We start from the raw sequence: 19,695 nt of genomic DNA on the forward strand, positions 1-19,695 counted from the left end.
TAATCCAATCTGGTCTATGACTTTGCAGCTCCAGAAATTCAAGATGATTAGGGTGCATCTAGCCTCACTCTTTTCTCTGAAAATGCCTCTTATCCACAGACCCTGCCAAAGAAATGAGTTTTGGTTGTCATGCTTTTAAGATCCTGTCTCCTTTATTTTATTGTAAGCCACTGATCTCTTAAGGTTGTTTGTTAGGCAACATTGTTATGCCAGCAGCTGACTAATACAAATCCCAACGTTAAAGGTCCTGATTGGTCAGTTTTCTGCTCCACTGATCATTGAGGGCCTCAGTCTCCCTAATCTTGCAATTCTACCAACCCTTAGTGTATGATCCTGATCTGCATGTTTGGAGCCTGGGTACGGGCCTGGTCAGGTATCATCTTTGGGAAGGGGAAAAATGCATGGAGAAGCACAAAGGCAATGCTTAAAGGCCAAAACTTGGAAGTTGAGTGCATCTTTGTCATTTATATTCAACTGGCAAGAATATAGTTACATGACCACCCCTAACTGCAAAGGAGGTTGGGAAATGTAATCTCTAGCTGAGTAGCCAGGTATCCAACTACAATGGAAGAAGAGGAAAATAGCTTTTGGTGAACAATTAGTAATCTCTACCAATAGATGGGGGAAATAGCTAAAAATCTTTGAAGATTTTCATGGATAGTAAGATAGTATGAGGTATCATAGTGACAGTTTCTGAAACAAGCCAGAAAATGAAACAAATTTGATACAGCCTGTACAAATAACAATGAGAAATGTGATAGTCCTGTTTTGTTCTGTGCTATTTAACATTCCTCTTACAGTATAGCATCCAGTTCATGGTCACCCTTTTAGGAAGAACAAAGACAAACACAAGTATATTCAGAGGGAGTGAACTGGTGATGAAGGCCTCAGAAGTAGGTCATAAGCAGAATAGGTAAGGACTTGGGGACTTTTACATTGAAGAGAATATTTGGGAAACAAAATGGCTGCCTTCAGATGTTTTAAAGTATGTCATGGTGGGGGCGCCTGGGTTGCTCGGTTGGTTGAGTGTCTGACATTGGCTCAGGTCACAATCTCACGGTATGTGAATTTGAGCCCCATGTCAGGCTCTGTGCTGATGGCTCAGAGCCTGGAGCCTGCTTTGGATTCTGTCTCCCTCTCTCTCTGCCCCTCCCCTGCTTGTGCTCTCTCTCTCTCTCTCTCTCTCTCTCAAAAAAAAAAAAAAAAATTAAAGTATGTCATGGTGAAAAGAGATAAAATTTATTCTGTAAAGCCCCCAGGAATAGATATAAGATAATAAAAGGAAACTACAGAGAGGGGCACTCGGGTGGCTGAGTTGGATAAGTGTCTGACTCTTGATTTCAGCTCAAGTCATGACCTCATCATGGTCCTGAGATCGAGCCCCTTATCGGGCTCTGTGCTGAGCATGGAGCCTGCCTGGAATCCTCTCGTTCCCTCTCTCTTGCGACTTCCCAGCTCATGCACATGCTCTCTCTCTCTCTCAAAAATAAATAAATAAACATGTTTTTAAAAAGGAAATTACAGAGAAATATATGTATGTTCATATAAGAAAAGATGATTTAGCACAGAGGTCCAAAATGATTTACACCTCAGATGCATCTTGGACTAGAAGCGACTGAAAAAATGCTAGCACTTGTCGATGACCTACAATGTGCTCAGTATGGCTCAGGCACTCTCACATACTACTCCTTCCAAACTCTGAAAGTCTATAAATGATGAGGCTGCACCCTACAACTTTCTGAAGTCTTCTGAAGAGGCCACATTCCTCCACTTATATTAAATCATACTAGTTCCTATCTGAGAGTTTTCTCTTTTCCTGACTTTGTCTCCAAATTCTGGAGGCAATTTACTGCAACTCTCCATACTTTTCTTTAAATCCATTTTTTTTTTTTTTTGACTCACTGACAATCTTGCAGAGAACATATGTGAGTTAAATTTGTGGGGCGGAACTTCCTAGGGAGAAGATCCTGTTGTATGTATACCAAGTTGTGGGTTCTGCGGTGGATGAAGAAGCTGGCCATGGCAGGGAAAGAGGAATCCTATCACTTAGTAATTTTCCGATTCCCAGCAGAAACCCGAGATCTTTGAGCGGGAGGTTATAGTCTGGGCTAGCATAGCTTTGTGGTGACCCTCATGTCTACTGCATTACCGCATGGGGGAGTCTGGAGAATGCTGCCAAGGAGGGTGAGTGGGCTGGTTTGGAAGCTCCGTCCAATGCACAGATGTCCAGTGTCTTCTATAGACCTCCTCTGGCAACCAGTGGGAAAAGATGCCTTTTCTGATAAGTTAGGAGTTCCTCTTTCCTCACTAGAGTTAAGAGTCCTTTTCTTATTCCTTGTATCACCAGAACCAAAGTTCCTGGATCTCCCAGATGTATCCCCTTGTCTCTCTTTAATTCAACAGTCACCCAAGTCAATACAGAACCTCTAATGCTATGTTATTTTACCAGTGGGGAGCCCAGCCAGGAGATAGAAAGTGACCTTGAGGAAGACACCCTAACACTCCAAATCTCCTGAGAAGTTTGAGAAGCTTTAATATTTTGTACACACCAGCAGTAAGTGGTAAGAACTTCACACGCATCCCCAGGAAATTGAGAGACAGCTGAGAGGGTGAGGTAGGAACCTCTCTGGACACATAAATATTCCAGTTAAGCTGTGAGGAAAGTGCACAGAAGACAATTCAAAGCCCCAGGAGCCATGAAGTAGCATGCCTGAGAAGACTGCTTAGAGAACAAGGGTGTCCTCTCTCTCATACACACCCATACTTCACCTCCCAGCCCCCAGTCTCTTTCCCCAGTCTTTGAAACCCTAGAGCCTCATATTTTGTCAGATGTTAATAGAGATTGGCTATGCTCAAGAGTCACAGACTCTAAAGTGTGATCGGGAAGGTTCTTGTCTTGCGACCGTGTGGAATAGAATTGTGAGCATAATCCCATTCAGCCTTTCCAGCAATAGAAGCTCCAGCCAGCCGCCAGTGATTTACCTAATGGAAAGCATATTTCACCACAGCAAGCAATAATTTTTTCCCAAAGCAACAGAATGTAGACTCAAATGAGAGATGCATATTCTTTCTGTTGACTTTCTTTTTTTTTTCCTCTTGATTTTCTAAGGACCTCTCATCTTCTGTCTTCAGCTTCTCTTATGGCAAGTGCTATCAAATTGCTTGAGAACAGTTCCAGCTGAGCATCCAAAAGAAATGGACCCAAAGAAGATTGGGGATGGATATGATGTCATTACTCTTCATTAGGATTATTTCCTTGTTCTAGATTCCAATAAGGTGAAATTACTGAGTTAAAAGATATGAACATTGTTAAGGACTTTGATACACATCACCAAACTGCTTCCAGAAAAGTTATACCGTTGCTGCGGTCTTGTATTTTTCATATTTAGTCCCTTAGCAATGTCCTTTTTCTAAAGCTAGTGGCTATACTATCTTCCTGAATTTTATCACAAGCCCCCATCCTTAGAACCTAAGTCCTAACTTTGATACTTAGAATTTGCCCCACTCACTTGCCCCACTCACTAGAGCTGGGAATATTTGAAAATTGAGTTTAGAATAAATTCTTATTCATATGTGGAGCTCCCACTCCAGGATTACACCAGCCTCATTACACACCCAATACACTAGCCATACTTTTGAAATGAACTCATCACATTAACTGGCAGCATTTTGTTAGTGAAGGAAATAAGCAAAGGCTATCTTCTCTCAAGAAGAAAGAAGTGTCGCTGGGAAATCTCAGGTTGCCTCCTATGTAATTGTTTAAATGTTCCTCTCATTAAAGTATTTGCATTGTCTCTGGTCTCTTGTTGGGGAACAGACTGAGGAAGACAATCAGGAAAAAGAAATATTGAGAAAAAGAAATATTGAGATCTCCATTAAATTGCCCTCCAGCTTGGGATATGTAATTAATTAGACTGATTTTGACCACAAGCAACAGAAAAGCCAACTCAAAAATTAAGTTATGACCTCACACAGAATGGTCCAACAGTGTTTTCAAAGACACTGACTCTTTCATCTTCTACTCTGTCATTCTCAATGTGTCAGCAGCACTGCTTCCATGCTACCTCCTCTTGGTCAGAGGACAACTGTGACCATATATTGCTGCCACAGCCTTGGACAGTCAGTTTCATACATGTTAAGTCTAAGATGTCTATTACTCGCCCAGGTGTGGATGTGGAGAAGGCATCTGTGTGTATGTCTCTGAAGTTTAGGAGAGACATCTGGGCTGGGTATATAAATTTGTGAGTCACTGGCATAGAGTTGATGTTTAAAGCCATGAGACTGGATGAGGTCATCAAGAGAGTGAATGCAGACAGAGGAAAGGGTCAAAGATGGATCCCTAAGGACTCTCGTGTTAAAAGGTTAGAAAGAAGTGACAAAGCCAGCAAAGGAGCGTGAAAAGAAGCAAACAAAGAGACAGGAAGAAAACCAGAAGAGTGTGGCGGCCTGGAATCCAAGCGTAGGAAGGGCACCAAGGAAGAGGGAATTATCAGCTGTGCCCAGAGCTACTGATGGGTCAAGAAAAAAGACTGAGAATCAGGAATTATATCTAGCAACACATTCATTTCTGTCCTTGATAAGCACAGTTTTAATTTAGTGGTAGGGGCAAAATCCTGCCTGGAGTGGTTTAAGAGAGAGTGGTTAGAAAGGAATTAGATACTGTGAGTTTAGAAAAATCTTTCCGATTTTTCTGCACAGGAAAGCAAATAAAATGTAATCAAAAGCAGGTATTTTTTGATGGGAAAATAACAGCATATTTGTATAAATAGGAATGATCTGCAAGATAGTGAAAAATTATGATATAGAGAAGAGACAAATGGTTGGGGTAAGGTCTTTGAGTATAGGAAAATGGTTGGGAATTCCTATACAAACAAGATCGTTCTTTCTAGAGGAGCACAGATAATCCATCTATAGTATTGGGTGGGAAATCAGATGGTGGCTGGTGGGTAGGTAAGTATAGTGGTGGGAGTTCACAGAAGCTCTTCTTTAATTGTGATGAACAGAGTCCTCAGCTAAGAGTGAGGATGGAGGGGGCAGAATTGGAGGTTTGAGAAGGAAGGAAAAGATGTGGAATCACTGTGTGATTTAATAACCATGTGATGGGCAGCAACAATAAGGACACATTTGAAGTTCATGCCTTTAAAATGCGGATGATAATAAAAACACTTCATGACAGGCTGTCATGAAGATTAAATGAGTCAACTTATGTAAAGTAATCAGAACATGCTTGGCATGTGGTAACACTTTGGAAGTCTTAACTGTTATTAGTAGCAGCAGAAAGGCATAGATTTGTTAAGTCAGCGGAACTTGAGCAGTGAGTGAGATTCTAATTCAGTTATATTATTTATCACAGGGAGGTCTAATAGTAAATACAAGAAAAAGCAATAAAACTAGGAGGAGGCAAAACGCATTTATCTTGAGACGACTTTGAAGCACTCAGCATCAACCTCATGGTGGCCCTTAATTTATCTAGATGTTAGAGGTCAGGAGAGCTGTTGCCTGTGGGAGGTGAGTGGAAAGGCGAGTGAGAAGGTGTGCAGAGATACAAGCAATAATTCTGTTTCTTCATCTGGTGCTGGTTCCATAGGTGTGATTAGTTTGAAAACAAAAAGATCAAGCTGTACATTTGAGATATGTGTACTTTTCTGTATATACATATACCTCAATCAAAATTTTTAACATTGGGAATGCAAACTGGTGCAGCCACTCTGGAAAATAGTATGGAGGTTCCTCAAAAAACTAAAAATAGAACTACCCTACGACCCAGCAATTGCACCACTAGGTATTTATCCGAGGGATACAGGTGTGCTGTTTCGAAGGGACACATGCACCCCAATGTTTATAGCAGCACAATCAACAATAGCCAAAGTATGGAAAGAGCCTAAATGTCCATCGATGGATGAATGGATAAGGAAAATGTGGTATATATATACAATGGAGTATTACTCAGCAATCAGAAAGAATGAAATCTTGCCGTTTGCAACCACATGAATGGAACTGGAGGGTATTACGCTAAGTGAAATCAGTCAGTCAGAGAAAGACAAAAATCATATAACTTCACTCACATGAGGACTTTAAGAGACAAAACAGATGAACATAAGGGAAGTGAAACAAAAGTAATATAAAAACAGGGAGGGGGACAAAACAGAAGAGACTCTGAAATATGGAGAACAAATAGAGGGTTACTGGAGGGGCTGTGGGAGGGGGGATGTGCTAAATGTGTAAGGGGCACTAAGGAATCTCCGCCTGAAATCATTGTTGCACCATATGCCTACTAATTTGGATGTAAATTATAAAAAATTAAAAATTAAATTTAAAAAATTTTAATGAGCATAGAAACCACGAGATGAATGTCTACTAATGTCAGTAGACTTCCTTGGAGAATGATAAACTTGCTCCTTATTTAAATTTTCCTTTTTTGAACCGAAGCTATCTTGAGTGGGTTTCTTCAGCCTGGGGGATGAGTTGCTGATCCCCAAGCCTCTTCTCCTGGGAGGCAGCCCTCCATAATGACAGAGATGTGGGGCCCAGAACTCTTCCCTTCCCTTCCCTTCCCCTCATCCTGGCCATCTTCAAAAGTAGATGGCTCTATTCTCTTCAGAAAGTTAAGTAGTCTTCAAATTATTAATCTCTAACATCTCATCAAGATCAACATTTATCCAATTCTGCTAAGAGTCTTGAGTTCTTTAAGAAAAGATAATGTGAACCACTAGTGACTAACTCACTAGTGACTTTCTCATCTAACAAGTCACTGCAAAGTCACTCCAAAACAGAGGCCGGGTCTAACTAATTTTGTGGCCATTCTAGTCTCCACTCGCCCATCGAACGCCTGTGCAGAAGAGAAGCAGCGTCTCACATCAGGCTGGGGGGTGAGATGGGGTTGCTGACGGCTGGATCATCAGCCAACAGTTTCAGGATTCAGGCTGAGATGTCTTGTAGTCAGCCCAGGCCCTTAGGACTGTGGTTAGAGCTACACTCTCAGAAGCTTGGTGATTTATACCCCCACCTCAGTCCTCTGGATGGCTTCATGAGAAACTAGAAACAACTCAGAGTCCTGGTCCTCCCACACACCTTCAAGAGAACAGACATCCAGCCCGTGAAGAAGCGGCTGAGCAATGAGGTGTCGCAGCCAAGAGGAGATCAGACCCTGGGCGCTGAGCCCTAACCCTCTCCAGATGGCTCAACTGTCCAAAGCTAACCCAGGCCCAGACAACTGAAGCAGCACCTTCTCTAGACAGACTCAGATCGACCCAGCTTCATCCAATACAGTAATTATTGTGAAGCCAAATCTATGGAAACTCGACTCTCGATATCCAGTCTTCATGCATCTAATATGACCGTTTTCATATGCATCTCTGACCTTTTGTGGGGTGGAATGGATGACTTCACTTGCCTCCAACCGCAATGACTAAGACTTAAAGACTGTGTTTGCTTGGAAGTACAATTTGGCTTCAGTGGAATCATTCTGTCTCATGTGGATTATGCATCTCCAGATCTCCTTGTGCCGTTCAGAAGACAAGAGTTCTGAGGGTGAGTGCTTCCACTCAACGTCATGGCCAAGTGGGAGCTTTATTCATTTACAACAAATATTTAATGAGCACATATTCTGTTCCATGAACCACTCTAACTACTAAGAATATGTCATGAGTAAGATAGATGAAACCCCTTCTTTCACAGGGTTTATATTCTAGAGAGAAGGAGATAGATAATGAACAAGATTTTTGGTAAGATTTTTAACGATAATTCCAGCTATTGATAGGGACTGTGAACACAAAGGAAACAATGTGGTGAGAGGAAGAGGGGCTAAGGTGGCAGAGAGCTCCCTGGGGAATGTCACTTCTAAGCTCAGATTTAAATAACAAGGAGGCGCCTCCAGGCAAAGATCTGGGGGAGGTATTCCAGGCAGAAAGAACAGAGCTTAAAGGCTTGAAGGCAGGGACCAACTTGGCATGTTCAGAACTAAAAGAATGTCGGTATGGCTGGGGTAAAGGAAGGAAGGCCAACGAACTGCATAGGGGCTAGATCATGTAAGACTGTGGGCCGTGATAAGAAATAAAATTTGCCTGCCTGATATGGACAGATCATTCAAATATACTGAATAGCACCAAAGGGAAAAATGTAGTTTTGCTATATAGCGAAGTGGTTAGGGGCTCAGGCTCTGGAAACAGAACTCTCTTGGGCTATATTCCGACTCTACCACTATGATGTGTGAGGAAGTGGCCTAACCTCTCTGGGCCACAGTTCCCTTATTTTTAAGTTGAAGGTAATAGTAGTTTCTACTTAGAGATATTAATTTGTTTTCAGGATCAAATAAGTTTACATATTTATGGAGCCTAGGATAATTCGCGGCATGTGGTAATGCTTAGATTTTAAGTGTTTCATTGTTGTTGTGCTATTGTTATAGACTTATTGATAATGAGAAGAGGACTTTCTTTTTTCTTTAATGTTTATTTATTTTTGACAGAGAGAGAGAGAGCACAAGTGGGGGAGGGACAGAGAGAGGGAGACACAGAATCTGATGTAGGCTTCAGGCTCTGAGCTGTCAGCACAGAGCCCGATGTAGGGCTTGAACCCACAAGCCGCAAGATCATGACCTGAGCAGAAGTCAGACGCCTAACCGACTGAGCCACCCAGGAGCCCCAAAAGACTTTTTTTTTTAAGTTTATTTATTCGTTGAGAGAGAAAGAGAGAGTGAGCACAAGCAGGGAAGGGGCAGAGAGAGAGGGAGAGAGAGAACCTCAAGCAGGCTCAATGCTGTCAGTGCAGAGCCCAATGCAGGGCTCGCTCCCACAAACTGAGAGATCATGACCTGAGCCAAAATCAAGACTCAGACACTTAACCAACTGAGCCGCCCAGGCGCCCAAGGAAAGGACTTTAAGTGTGCTCTTCACTACGTTACATTTAAAATTTTTAAATGGTTATTGTAATAACATTGCCACAAATTGCATTATGTGTCCTTAATTCTCCTTCCCTTCCTTCTCTTGCCATGGCTTCTGTATTAATCTGCCAGAGCAAACAACAGAATTTTTTAAATTTAAAATAAAAATCTTAAACAACAGAAATTTATTTTCTCACATTTCTAGAAGCTAGAAGTCCATGATCAAGGTGTTAACAGGGTTGGTTCTTCCTGAGGGCCGTGAAAGGAAGATCTTCTTGACTTGCAAATATCTTCTATCCGTGTCTTCACATTGTCCTCTCTCGGCCTGTGTCTCACTATCCAAATTTCCCCTTTTTATAAGGACACCAGTCACTTTAGATGAAGGACCACCTTATTTATTTTTTAAATTCACATCCAAATGAGTTAGCATATAGTGCACAATGATTTCACGAGTAGATTCCTTAGTGCCCCTTACCCACATAGCCCGTCTCTCCTCCCACAACCCCTCCAGTAACCCTCAGTTTGTTCTCCATATTTATGAGTCTCTTCTGTTTTGTCCCCCTCCCTGTTTTTATATTATTTTTGCTTCCCTTTCCTTATGGGATGAAGCCCCACCTTAATGACTTTATTTGAACTCGAATATCTCTGTAAAGACCCTGTTTCCAAATGAGGTCACATTATGAGGTGCTAGCGGTTAAGAGGTTTCCATAGGGACTTTAGTGGACACAATTCAAGAGCTTCACCAAATGGAATCCACCTCTTCATCCCACTTATTTTGGGCTTGGTCATATATGACTTGCTTTGGCAAATAGAATGTGGGCAGGAGTGACACTTGCCCGTCCCGAGACAATATCTTAAGAGGCATCACATGTTTTCACATGTTCCTCTTGATCATGTGATCTCTGCAATGAGAATGTCATGCCCTAGGTCACCAAGGTGACTTTAGTCAGAGTTTCAAAATGAAACTAAGCCGAACCAAAGCTGAAGTCTGGAGTCCAGCCTAGCCAAGCTGATCTACATCTGGCCCACAATCACTCAGCAAACCAATTGGCAAGACATAAATATGTTGTTATAAGCCATCAGAAGTTCTGGGGCTATTTGTCAGGCAGCATTAGCACAGTAAAAACTGGCTAATGAAACATTTAAAATATTTCAAACATTTTCACTCAGAATATAACAATCAACCATTTTTGTTTGCTCACCTCCATTCTTCCAGTCTTGATCCTGATGCCTTCATACATTTTTAGTGGTGTTTAATTATGTGCCATTATCATTTCAGGCTCTGATTTTGTTTTCTATTTAGCACCATGTCAGACACCTTTCATGCTGCTTCACAGTTGTCATAACAGTCAAAGGTCCTGTCTACATAGCACCTCCTTTATCTTCTCCTCTCTGGGGGTCTCCCGTGAACAACTCAGCCCATCTCTACCACAGTTTGCTTCGTCCCTAGCATTTCTAATGCTTCCAGATTGTTGCAGTTATAAACGCTGTCGCAAAAGGGTGTGATAAAGCCAGGCTGCCTGCAGGCCTGCCTGCTGACCGCTGGCAGGCCCCCAGGATGTACCAGTCTATTCCATCTTGCCACTGGTCAGTGAGTGGTCTTCAGCCTCGCTGAATTTTAGAAGCCCAACTGTGTCAGTGCTCTCGAATTAACCGGATGCGGAAAGACAGTGATATAAACCAAACCCATGCATTTCCAGCAAGGAGAAGCTCCCCAGGTCAGGGATTGGATAGTTTCTAGCTCATAATGAGGGTTTCCACTTTCTCAATACTCCTGCCTGAGGAGCTAAGTTTGTCCCAAGATTGGCAAATTTACAATCAGAGCAAGAGGAGAATGAGGGTTATTTCACTCAGCCTGGGAGGGAGGTCTGATGAGTGGCCACACAGCACTGTGCTTGAGACTCAGGTCTCTTTCCTCAGGCCTATATGAGACAGTCACTGAGTCCTTACTCTCTGACACCTTGGTGTTTCTATGTTCTCTACAGAGGAATCAGAGGGCCTCAGCTGCCGGAGATGGGGTGAATAACTGTCATCAAATTGCGCTTGTATAGCTGAAGAAATGTGACTTCCACTGCTTGGGATATACATTTGGGCTAATCTCAAGTAACATACTTGAAGAAGTATTAAAAGGATATTTAGCACCTGGGGTGGGGGTGGGGCACCTGGCTGGCTTGGTTGGTAGAGCATGCATCTCTTGATCTCAGGGCTATGGGTTTGAACCCCACGTTGGGTTTGCTTAAAAATAAAATGTTAAAAAAAAAAAAGAATATTTGGAATTTGAAGAAGTAGGTTTGCGTTTCATCCCTTATCAGTGTCCTAAATGGCCTTGGCTGAAAAACTTAACCCCTCTGAGCCTCAGTTTCCCCATCTGCCCCTGCAGAGGCAGACTTTCCAAGGTCATTAGATGAACATGTTTTGAGATCTAACAGTGTTGTAAAAATGGCAGTTGTTGTTTCTACGGCTGCTTGGGGCTCCCCTCCATCACACAGAATTCTCCAGGCTCACCGAACTCCTTGCAAAGTTTGCCATGGTAGAATGCGCCAATGACTATTATACTCCAAAGAGCCCCCCCCCCGAAAAGTCCCTCAGGGGGTAAAACAGGGGCTATAAATAGCTGTGTACCTTCTACACACATCTCCATGGCTTAGTGACCTGAAATTCCATCCATTGTCTCCCTTCTTGAACTCTCATTAAGGAATGGTTTTAATTTGGGGGTCCAGGGTGGTGTTGGTGATGTATGGAGATTCTAGTGAAATGTCAGGGTGTGCCAAAGTGAGGTGAGCCATGATTACAAATGCTAACAATCATCAAGATAATCATATCGCAGGGTGCCTGGGTGGCTCAGTTGAATAAGCATCCAACTTCAGCTCAGGTCATGATTTCATGGTTCATGGGTTCGAGCCCCACATCGGGCTCTGTGCTGACAGCTCAGAGCCTGGATCCTGCTTCGGATTCTGTGTCTCCATCTCTCTCTGCCCCTCCCCTGCTCACACTCTGTCTCTCTTTCTCTAAAATAAATAAACATTAAAACAAATTTTTTTAAAGATAATCATATCTCGTGCCTTTCATTTCTCAAAGTCCTCTTGGAAAAAAAGTATGAAGTAATCTTCAGTATTTGTAAAGTGAATGGCATCTATACACAATTTTTCTGCAGTTTGTCTTTGCCTGCATCTTCTGGTTTGTTGAAAGCAGCAGGTGCAGGTGACAATTAGCAACTGGTGTTTGTGTGCATATGTGTGGGGAGACAGAAACAGCAAGAGACAGAAAAGGAGGGGGAGAGAGAAAAAGTAGGAGGAAAGAGAAGGTGAATAGAAGAAGAGGAACAAGAGACAATAAATGCTTACAGTGATAAGATAGAACTGAAAGGAAAAAGGGAGGATAAAGAAGATGAAGAAGAAAGAAGGGGTGAGATGTAGCAAGAGAGAAGAGAGGAGGAAGAGGAAGAGGAGGTAAAGGGAGGCAGACACCTTCCAGCGGGAGCCGACCCCTCAAGCTGGTTTCAGGAAATGAGCCACATGTTCTGGAGGGCATCTTGCTCCATTGTTTCTAAACTTCGAAGCATCAGAAGTTCAATTTTGTTAGAACACCCAGAGATGACCATAGGCTAGGAATGGAGTTTCATACGAGCCAAACTCAAAGGAGGTCGAAATAAGTTCCAGAATAACCCTTCATTATCAAAGATAACACCTTCCCAATATTCACAGATTGGTGTCCACTCTCCTGAGTTCCCTGTTCCTGGACTCAGACGACATAATTAGTGTCAGACTGGAGCTCTGGCAAGTCTGGTGGGATATTCTGATGACCTCCCAGAAGGGCCCAGACTGAACTTTTTTTCTGGCCCGAATTCTCATTTCTGCCTATGACTCTCCATGAAGTAGGCATCATCAATCACTACGGCAGTTTTTCACAGCACAGAGCTGAGGCTTATAGACATTAAGGAACTTGCCCAAGACCAAACCATAGTGAGGATTCAGGCTTCAGTTTGACTGCAGGGCCCAAGGACATGACAGGTGTGAGAATAGTTAGAACCACACCTGCCCCGTGGTAGATACTCAGCACAGCTGTCACCTCTGCCACTAGATGCCATCACTGAGCCCAGGGAAATGGGCAATTCCAACCACTGCTGCCCAAATCAATCCTCTGCCATATTTGCTTTTTACATGTCTCCTTTCAGCTATGGATGGCTTAAATTAACTAAGCCTAAGTCATGTATTGGAGCTTCCAAGATGTTCTGGGAATTGCTACGTAGTGGGCAGGAAAATTCATAACCACTGACCTGGCCTGATGCACACAAGCATGTTCAGGCAGCCCTGTTATTAGTTGAAACACAATACGGTCAAAGCATCTGTTAAAATATCAAAATCCTTCCGAACCAGCTGGTAAGTCATCACTATCTCCAGCTCCCAAGTGCCCACCACCATCCAGGAAATCCCAGCTTTCCCCTAAGATACTCCCTCAGTTCAGCGACTGGGATGGTTACCTTTATGTCACCTTTACTGGGCCATGGGGTGCCCGGATATTTGGGTAAACATTATCGTGGGTGTGTCTGTCTGTGAGGGTATTTCTATATGAGCTTAACATTTGAATCAGTGGGTCGAGGATAGCAGATTGCCCTCCTTAATGTGGGTGGCCCTCACCCAAACAACTGAAGACCTGAATAAAACAAAAAGTCTGGGCAAGAGGGACTTCTCTCTGACTGTTTCAAGCTGGGACATTGGTCTTCTCCTGCCTTTGGATTCAGACTCAGGCTGGAACTAACACCACTGGGTCTCCTGGGTCTCTAGCCTGTTGACTGCTGCTCTTTGGACCTCTCGGTCTCTGTAATCATATAAGTCAATTCCTTCTATATTGGAAGAAGATAGATAGAGGTAGATAGATAGATTAATGATAGATAATAGAGACAGAGACAGACAGGGATGATAGAGAGAGAGACAGAGAGAGATCTGGTATATATCTGTTTCTCAGGAGAACCCAGATTAACACATTATCTAAAGGGTTGATGCCTGGCCAACAGCCTTTGGGACCTTCCTCAAGCCAGCGTGGCAGAGTATCACCGTGATTAGCTGCTGCCAGAGACGCCCCAGTAATTAAACATTTTGGTTCCCCCAACAGGTGCGCGCCTCCGACTGCCCCAGGCAACAGCGTCCCCGGAGAGCACAGAGTGGAGGAGTCACCAGTCTGAACTTCTGTATCACGCCAGGTCCCATCCATCTGCTGGAAGAGAGGCGTCTCGTCCTGCCAGTCCATCATCAGTGCCTGCTCGCCAGGCCTGAGCCAAAATGCTTCAATAAGTCTTTGCCATCTGGGGGTGGAATCGACTGAGGGGAAGTGGGGGTCCCCCAAGAGGCATGGTGGTTGTTACCAGACATCCATAGGTGTCTGACTTGTAATAGATCTGTGTCCAAGATCCAGGTCCCATACCTGTAAGTCCCTGTGCCAAGAGCCCACATAAAAGGAAATCACAGTTTTGTCTTCATTCTTCCTGGACCCATTCACACACAGACCTAGATGGGAGGGAACTGCATGGTCTTTTCCACTCTGCATATATTTTCCAGGATAATCGGATGTAGGAGAAAAACATATTTAGTCAAATAAAGAAGTCGGTTTGTCACAGAAACTTCTGTAGGAGGGGAAAAGGCTCAGAAAAACCACAGGAAAGTAGACAAACCCCCAAGTTTATAGGGAGTGGCAATTGCTGTTTGTTGTCTGTGCTCAGCAGTAACACAACTCAACATCGGAGATTAAAAAAAAAAAAAAAATCATCAGTTCCTGTGTGTTAATGCGGGTTTAGCTGCGGGCTTCGGGCCTCTGATTCTACTCGTTCTGGGTGAGAGATGTGTGAAAAGAGGGAATGTGTGCGTGTGTAAGTGCTGGGGCAAAAGAGGGAGGAAGGGTGGGAGAAGGAGAATATAGAAAACAGAACGAAAGCAGCATTTGAGACAGATGGCGAGGGAGGAAACTACGACATTTCCTTTCTTGGCTTAACTGAGGCAGTGGATCGGAGCGGAGTGTTCGGCTCCAGAAGATGGCTGTGTGAGAAGCCCTAAGGGGGAGCACGGGGTGGCAACCAGGAGCCAGAGCAACGCAGCCAGGACTGCCCCCAGAGTCCTGGGGGCTGCTGTGTTGGCCACTCTCTGACCCCTTTTGTGTCTAGGTTAGACAAGACTGACGAGAGACTGGAGCCTGGCGTTCCCCAACAAGCTGGTGAAGGTCCACATTTCTGTTTAGTCTTCAAATATTTCACCTTGACCTTCCTGCAGCTTTGGTATTTGTCTGGTCCTGCACTTGGGGGAGGATGCAAGCGATCCTGTTGGTGGCAAGATATTGGTGGCCAGCTCCAGATCCAGGGCTCTTGGCTGGCAGGTGGAGGGGACAGGATGCCTGGGGCCCCAGGGAGGAAGAGCGGACTCCGGAGACCCCAAAGATGAAGGTCACCAAACTGGGAGCAAAGGTAGCACAGGCTCCTTCTGTATCTCCTGATAATGGCCTAGGATGTGTGCTGCCATGGCTATGGGAAGGGAGCTGGGAACAGAACAGTTTTATAGGCTTAGATAAGACTTCAGCTGGACTGGGAGGTCTCCTTGGTGTGCTAAAGTGTCAAAAAGCCATTCAACTTTCCCAAGGTCCTGTGAGCCAGCCTGATCTCTGTCCTACCAGAGGAATTTTCCAAGACCCATGACATTAATATGATATGAAGGAATTATGTTTCCTTCTGGGCAGGGGATGGACTGCAGCAGATTCTGTTTTTCAAAAACAGCTGCTACATCTCTCATCGTACATGTTCTTCTAGAACAGGGGTCAGTCAACAAACTACAGCCTGTGGGCTAGCTGTCTGTTTTTGCAATTAAAGTTTTATTGGAACACAGTCTTGCTCATTTTGTCTATGGCTGCCAGGGTGTTGCAGCTTCCTGACGGAGCACTGGGAGAGCTCCGGCAGAGTCCGGCTGCCTGCTGCCCGTTGTCAGCGTAAGCCATGCATCTGAGCGTCACCCAGCCCCCCTTCCCTCGCCTCTGCTGGGCTTCTTCCGTCAAGGTGATGGGCTACGGCTTCAGGTCCCCTTCTGTACCCCGGCTCCCCCAAGCCCCACCTTAACTGTCTAGCCCTTCCCTGTGACTCTTCTCCCTTCCCCCTTTCTATGGCTGGAATGCAGAAGTGGTGGTGGCCTACCCCTAGGGCTAGGATGGAACGAAGACAAGCAAGAAAAAAAAGGCGGGGGGAGCCAGTCACTGAGAAAGAGGTCACAAATTTAAAAGATGCCTTTCTATCTGGGGAGGACTCACAGGGTTTCCCCCACAGGGCAGCTTTTAATTTAAATTACTTCCAACCCACAGCAAGACTTGTCTTTATCCAAGATGGGTCGGTTCCCAGGATGGCCCATGGCAATGTCTGTGCAGCTGAAGGGTTGAACTGTCTCAGGAAGCCAAATGGACAGCCGAGAGCACTGGAGACATGCCCTTAGTGATGCACATGCTGTAGCAAGGCACCGACATGCCACATTCTCCCCCCAAGAATTGGGGATCATTCCAAATGGACCGGCTGCTCTGGGGAAAGGCACATCAAGTTCATCAAGTCAGGGCACAGTTGGCAAAAACAGCCATTTCGTTTTACGGCTGATTTAGTAGATGTTTCAGCTGGCTTAAATTTCTTTGAACGTTTAGCAATTAACCCCTTCTTAGCATGTTCTAGAAAATAAAGTATCTTGTAGGGTCCGCTGAGCATTCAGGTCTGGTCCACAGCCTGTCGTCTGCATGTTCCCAACAACAAATGAGAATCTCTAACAGCTGGCAATGGCATTTGTGTAAACAGGTTAGGCAAAATTTATTGATTTGTGCAACACCCTTTCAAGGAAATTTTCCAAGGTAGAAGGTTGGGTCGCTGCCTTTAAAGAATTAATTGTACTTGACTTTTTCATTATTGAGGGTCAAGAGGGAGGAAGTGAATGAACTTGAAGACATCAGACCTTCCCCTGGATCTGCAGAGATTCAAACTCTTAGCACCTCAGTTTCTTCCTCCAGAAAGAGGACGTGGGATTTATCTACCTTGTAGGGATGCGGTGAGGATCAAAAGGAGAATCTGGATGGAAGACTTCTGTCAACTGTAAGGTGCTAAAGGCTAGTCAGAGATTTGCTAAAACTAGTTCCCTCTTATATTCTCTCTCCTCCTTCCACAGGCACGTAAACTCCAAGTGTGCAAACTCAAAGTTTGCTGTTATTAAAATTATAGATGATCAGACCTGTGCTTGATCTTATTTTAGCTCCCTGTTTGCAATGTCATCACAAAACCAAGCTATGATTAGACCAGGAGCTCAAGCTAAATGAGTCACAAATTTGGCAGGATTTGCCTCTAGTGTTTTGACAAGTGTGTGTGTGTGTGTGTGTGTGTGTGTGTGTGCATGTGAGCACATGCATATATACTCATGAGCACCAGGCATAATCACTCACTGGGATCACTCTGATTAACGACACCGTAAAACCCGGTGAACTCTGCGAATGTCTCTCCAAGACACTCAATCAAGGATCTTGCATACTATACTCATCTCTGCATTTTCTTTCCTGTGGATATTCAACAAATAGCTGATGGTGGAAGGCTCTGAGGGTGTTAGGCTGGGCCTGGGTGCTCCTTCTGGGCCCAATGTATCGGATTCTTATATATTCATGCATTTGGAGTTTCTACGACTTTATCTATTTTCTTTCCCATGTATGATCTTTACACTAGTAAGTTGGCAACGGTTCATGGTCCCACACCAAGCTGCCTGCCTTAGCATACTAGCTGCTGCCCTGGAAAAACTCACCTTGGGTCCTACAAGATCTCTTCCACTTGTACTTCCAATATAGAGCCTTTACTATAGGACAGAACTCCCAAAATAAAAGACTCCCTGTCCCTAAGATAAATGTGTCAATTGTAGAGATAAGGGGGAAGAATCAGAAAATAATAAAAATTTGCTTGAGATCCTGAATGTAAAATTCCTCCACAGTTTCCTCCTCTTCCTGTTAAAAAAAAAAATTGTTTTGGAAAAGTGACCTTGGGCAGGGGTGGAGAATGTTGGAGCATGGCTGTGACTACTCTGGTCAGATCACTTCCACCAGCTCATTCTCCTGGAACTTCCACTCCCTGGAATGCTACTTCTCGTTAGCAACATGGCCTAAAGATCTAGGCTGACATCTTTGGTGGGTTTTGAAAGAGAGTCATGCCCTGGATGAGGTAACTTTCACAAAGAGCTGCAAACTCAATGCTCCCTACTTATCCCCTATGCTCATCCTGATGGTGCGAGTCTTGGAGGGACAGAGGCCAAGAAACTTTGTCATTTGGTGAAATCCACAAAAAGGGCACAGTTGAGCAATTTCAAGAAAACCATAACCCAAGGTGAGTTCAAGATACAATGCTTTCTACCATCATTTGTAATCAAAGGATTATAAAAAGAAACCACTTTTTAAAATACATAAATTATTACTGGCATAGCTATTAGCATGCTTGCTTCCTGACCTCCAGAAAGTTTGTCTCCATTTTACAGACCATCAGATGTCTCAGTCTCCCAGTGTAGCTGTTACCCCCGGACCACTTTCCCCACCACTGCTCTGAGCATGCACTGGCCCACCCCAATCTTTGACACTGCTCTCCCTCAGACACTTCCACTGGGCCCTTCGGGTCTCACATTCTGCCATCGCTAAAATCTTCTAGAGCTTTGCCATCCTCTCTGAGCCTTCCCTTCACCTCTTGTCCTAACTCTGGAAACTGGGTCTGTCCTGAAGACACCACCTCCCCCTGAGCCCTACCGAGTGGAGGCTGGTTTGTTCTCTCACAATTATCCTCCTTTGCTCCATAATTACCACTTCCAAGCCATTTTCCATTCTTCTACTGAAAGAGCAGACCTAGGCTGGCCGACTCCATCTTGTTCTGTATCCTCCATCTTGAGTGACTATGTCCCCAACATGGCCGCAGAAAGAAGTTCCCGCTCAAACCTCAGACGACGCCTCCTCCCCTTGAGTAACTTCCCGCTTACCCGTTCAAACTTCCTGATCAAACCACGCCCGGCAACCTTCGTGATGGGACTCTGACCTTTCCCCAGCCAATCGGCTGAGGCCACGACCCTTCCCCAGCCAATCGGCTAAGGCCATGATCCCTATAAAACCTTTGTGCTTTTGAAACCCACTCTCTCTCTCTCTCTCTGGCATCTCACCGCTGCGTCGGTGCAGGTAGGGGATTGAACTCGAGCTAGCTCTAATAAAGGCTCTTTGCTTTTGCATCGGACTTGGCTCCCTGGTGGTCTTTGGGGATCACAAATTCTGGGCATAACACTACCTGCAAAACCCAGGTTCCTCTGAAGCTCATGCTTCCAAATTAGATCTTCCCAACCTCTCTCCAGCCCTGTAATCTCATAATCCCTAAGGATCATCCCTTAATCATGGAATTTTCCAGCACCTGGTCCCCTATCTTTCTCTCCACTCAGGCTCTGTAACCACAACTTCAAATACATATGTGGATGACTCGTCTTCATTTCTCACCTCCATTTATACTTTCCTCTAATGCCCTGCCCCCAGTCACCCTTGTCCATAGTCATTCTGACCTCATCACCACTGACAAAAGCACCACCTCAGAAACCTTCCTGCTCACTTACTCAGACAAGCCATTCTAACCTACCAACCCTGCTTCTCCATGGAGACTTTCAGTCCAGAAGTGATGGTTTCTTTATCCATTACCCCCTCAAGAGTCTACCCTCCTGTTTCTCCAAATTACATTCTGTGATCCATCTTTCCACTCACTGCCTGGCAACCTCCCCCGACTCCCTTATACTCTCTCCCTGCCACATGCTCACCTG

The sequence above is a fragment of the Lynx canadensis genome, chromosome C2 (genome assembly GCF_007474595.2).
Source record: "Lynx canadensis isolate LIC74 chromosome C2, mLynCan4.pri.v2, whole genome shotgun sequence".
Taxonomy (NCBI): Eukaryota; Metazoa; Chordata; class Mammalia; order Carnivora; family Felidae; genus Lynx; species Lynx canadensis.